The following is a 4,313-nucleotide window of genomic DNA, read 5'->3' on the forward strand; positions in this document are numbered from 1 at the left end:
CGACCAAGGATCGAACCCACGTCCCCCGCATTGGAAGCGCAGAGTCTCAACCTTTAGACTGCCAGGGGAGTCCCCTGGAATTGGGCTCTTGAAGATGCCTCACAGTGGCCTCCAGAGAAAAGGGGAGGGTGATGATGGTGCCACATTTATAGCTGGGGTCCCCCCTGCGAAGGCCATGGGCAGGGGGCTGAGCCTGCAGATCTGGGCAGTGGGATGTGAGACGGCCCTTTAGGACCCCTCGCTTTTCTAACTCGGAGGTGAGAGGCTGGGAGAAATGAGGAGAAAGGGCCTGGCAGGAGGGGGAGCGCTGCAGACCTGGGGACACCGGAGGCCTCCTGTGAGGTGTAACCCAAACCCTCTGAGTTGCGGGACACGGGGCATCTGAGGTCCTAACCCCGGCCTGTTCCTCCACCTCCCAGGGCCCCATCCCAGCCCCTTTACGTAAGGCTCCGAGGCTGGGCCTCAGGTCAGGCCCGTGGCCATGGCCTTCACAGGCCTGCTGGACGCCCTGGGTGGCATGGGTGGCTTCCAGCTGGTCTACACGGCCCTGCTGCTGCTGCCCTGCAGCCTGCTGGCCTGCCACAACTGAACTTCACGGCCGCCGTGCCCCGCCACTACTGCCAAAGGCCCGCCAACCACACTGCGGCCACTGTCAATGGCTCGGGGGCCTGGCTGAGGGCCACCGTACCCCTGGACCTGCTTGGGGCCCCCCGAGCCATGCCGACACTTCACGCAGCCTCAGTGGGCCCTCCTGGGCCCCAACACCTCCGTCCACGGGGCGGCCACCAAGGGCCGCAAGGATGACTCAGTCTATGACCGCAGTGTTTTCCCGTCCACCATCGTGATGGATGTCGGGGGGGGGGCCGGGGTGGGGGGCCGGGGGGGCTGCTGCCCGAGGCCAAGGCTGGAGCGTCCCTCCCTTCCCCGCAGTGGGATCTGGTGTGTGAGGCCCGTGCCCTCCGAGACCTGGCTCAGTCTGTCTACATGGCCAGGGTGCTGGTGGGCGCCGCGGTGTTTGGCAGCCTTGCAGACAGGTGAGCCTTTGGGGACGAGGGTCCCAGCCTCCCGCGCCTCTTCATTAACTTTTCTTTATTAAAGTTTGTGTATTTTAAAATAGATAATACATACAATACATTCATGAGGTTCAAAATTCCAGAAGGTACAAGCGGGTATGCAAGGAAGCGTTCTCCCCTCTGCCCCACACTCCAGTGATTTCTACAGGGCAGCCTGGTTTCCGTGTACCTTACAGAGATTTTTTATGATTTTATACAATCCAGGTGAACATGTACATGTGCTCCATCCCCCTTTTCTATACAAATGCTGACACACCCATACATGGTTTTGTATATGGCTTTTACCTCATTCGTGGCCTCTGCGTATTCCTTCAGAAAAAGCTCTCCTGTCCTCCCCGCGTCCGGGCTGCATCCCACTGTGCAGATGAGCCACAACTGACCAAAAGGGCCCCTGAGGATAGAGAGACGCCCGGAAATGCAGCACACACCATGGTTCTGATGGAGTCGGCTCCTTGCCTCCTCCATCCTCTTTCCCATTCCTTCCCTGCTCCTCCTCCCCTCTCTCTCCCCCCTCCTCTCCCCTCCCTGCAGCCCCTCCTCTCACTGTTCAGGTTCTGGGGGCCCTCCTGGACTGCAGACCCCACACCCTGGAGTGTGCAAGGTGCTTCAGGCCCCTCACAGGTGGTCCTGTCATAGCCCTGGTCGCCCCATGTCAAGACATGTCCGGTCTTTCTGTGTATGAGCCTGTATCTTATTCATAGTGTCTTGTTCGTCACCAGCCCCCAGCTCAGGCCTGCCACTTAGAGGTGATCAATGAACATCTGTGTAACAGAAGGAAGGAAGGAAGGAAGGGAGGGAGAAAGGGAGGGAGGAAGGAAGGGAGGAAGGAAGGGAGGAAGGGAGGGAATGAGTCTATCATGGGGTGTGTGGAGGAGAAATGCTGCTCACCTGGCCAAGCTGGGGCTCCAGCCCTGGACCCTCACTTACAAATGGGGCGGTGCCAAGGCCCCCCTACCATGGCCATGGACCCCTCTGTGGTGTAACAAGGCCTGCCCCACCCTGGCCTCCCCAAAATGACTAGTCCAGTTTGTTTTACAAAAGTCAAGTTTATGGGCTTCCCTGGTGGTGCAGTGGTTAAGAATCTGCCTGCCAATGCAGGGCACACAGGTTCGAGCCCTGGTCCAGGAAGATCCCACATGCCGCGGAGCAGCTAAGCCCGTGCACCACGACTTCTGAGCCTGTGCTCTAGAGCCCATGAGCCACAACTACTGAGCCCACGTGCTACAACTACTGAAGCCCATGTACCTAGAGCCCGTGCTCCACAACAAGAGAAGCCACCGCAATGAGAAGCCTGCGCACCACAACGAAGAGTAGCCCCTGCTTGCCACAACTAGAGAAAGCCCGCGCGCAGCAACGAAGACCCGAGGCAGCCAAAAATAAATAAATAAAATTAATTAAAAAAAAAAAGTCAAGTTTATGATACTGTTCATTAGAAACACTGGTCTTTGTAAGCAAGCACAAATCTGCCATGAGCTACAGTGAGAGTGTGCCCGTGTACCTAGCTGTTGCTGCATCTCCCCTCCCTGTCTCCAGGTGACTCCAGACCCGGGAGGATGAGGCGTGATGGAGGCAAGCAGTTCCTGCAAGGTTCCCTGCGGGGCTGCTGATCTGGAGAGCGGCGCTGGTCAGGCTAGGAGCAAGCCTGCACCCCCCTCCAGAGACGTTCACGAGGGTGTCAGGGGGTCATCCTCTCTTCCTCAGCAATTTTAGACTTGAGTCAAGTGGTCTTCACCATTTAGGAGAGATCTTTAAAGTTCTCACCCTCAGAGTGAGTGGGGCGCCCCCGGGCATGGTACGCACGTGCCACGTAGACGTGAATGAAGGTTCTTCTTAACTGCAGTTTTCTTTTGGAGGGAAATTCAAGAACGAGATAGAGGAGGGTTAACTTGGGGTTTTGTGCGCTGCTCACAAAAAAGTGAAAACTGAAGGTTCTCATTCAGTCTGAACCAAAAGACTGGACTCTGGGGTCCTGCTCCCACCAGCCTGGGCCCTGCCAAGGGTTTGCCCCCCATGAGTTCTGGTTTGAGGGCTCCCTCCCGCCAGAGAGCTGTTCAGGGGACCCTCTCATAACCCACTGCACCTGCCTCTGAGCCTTTGCAGAATCTCTGTCTTTCCCCGACCCTGGGAGAGTAGGGGCTTGGTAGGGAGCCAGAAATATTCCTGGAGTGAAAGAACGAAGGAGGGAATACATCTCTTCATCCCCACTTTCCTTCCACACCAGGCTTCTCCCTCCCTGGTCCTGCCAGTGCCTGGGTCCCAGCGGGTGCGCATCTATTACAGACAAGTGGCTTTCAGATGTGGTGAGGAGGTAGCTTCTTCTTACCCACCCTCCACAGCCCGCATGGGGGATACTGCTGCCTCCTAGGAACCCTAACCCTGTGCCCATGGCCGGGCTCAGGCTGGGCCACAAGGCCCCCTGGTCCGGTCGTACCTGCAGCTGGCAGTTCCGGGGGCAGCCACAGCGTACTTCTGCTCCTTCGGCGCCTACTGCTTCTTCCAGTTCCTGATGGGCATGACCTTCTCCGGCATCATCTTTTTTTTTTTTGGCCACGTTGGGTCTTTGCTGCTGCGTGAGGGCTTTCTCTAGGTGAGGCGAGCGGGGGCTACTCTTTGCTGCAGTGCGCGGGCTTCTCCTTGCAGTAGCTTCTCTTGTTGTGCAGCATGGGCTCTAGGCGCGCGGGCTTCAGTAGTTGTGGCACGTGGGCTCAGTAGTTGTGGCTCGCGGGATCTAGAGCGCAGGCTCAGTAGTTGTGGCGCACAGGCTTAGTTGCTCCGCGGCATGTGGGATCTTCCCGGACCAGGGCTCGAACCCGTGTCCCCTGCATTGGCAGACGGATTCTTAACCACTGCTCTGGCATCATCTTAAACTCCCTCTCTCTGGGTGAGTCCAGCCAAGGAGGGGCCTGCAGGGGAGGGGGCTTGCGGGGGGAGGGGGTGGCAGCCCCATCGTTGGATGTCTTTGCATTGGGATTCTCATCCGGTGACCTCAACTCACAACCTCCCACCAGGGTTCTCGGGACACCTGGGCTCTCAGCGGTGGCCCTGCCAGCAGTGAGCCGTGGACCCTGGGTTGCCATTTGCCCATCTGCAAGCTGAGAGGGCTGGGTTCACTTCCTGTGTGAGTTAGTCAGCAATAACCACTTACTAAGGACCTCCTGTGTGCCAGGCTCGGTGTGGGCTCAGTGTGGGCCACGGAAGCGAGGTGAGACACAGGGGTCCCCGAGTCGGCAGGAGCCCTGA

The 4,313-nt window shown here is 58.1% G+C and overlaps 1 pseudogene across 1 annotated transcript; it reads left to right on the forward strand.

Annotated features, from left to right (window-relative positions):
* The first annotated feature begins 270 nt into the window (after positions 1-270).
* Positions 271-3,938, forward strand: LOC309667930 (solute carrier family 22 member 20-like; annotated as a pseudogene). The gene is made up of 3 exons: positions 271-850; positions 931-1,034; positions 3,472-3,938. The product of its transcript is annotated as a solute carrier family 22 member 20-like (transcript).
* The last annotated feature ends 375 nt before the right edge of the window (positions 3,939-4,313 follow it).

Source organism: Balaenoptera physalus (assembly GCF_965194825.1).
Source record: "Balaenoptera physalus genome assembly, chromosome: 10".
Lineage (NCBI taxonomy): Eukaryota > Metazoa > Chordata > Mammalia > Artiodactyla > Balaenopteridae > Balaenoptera > Balaenoptera physalus.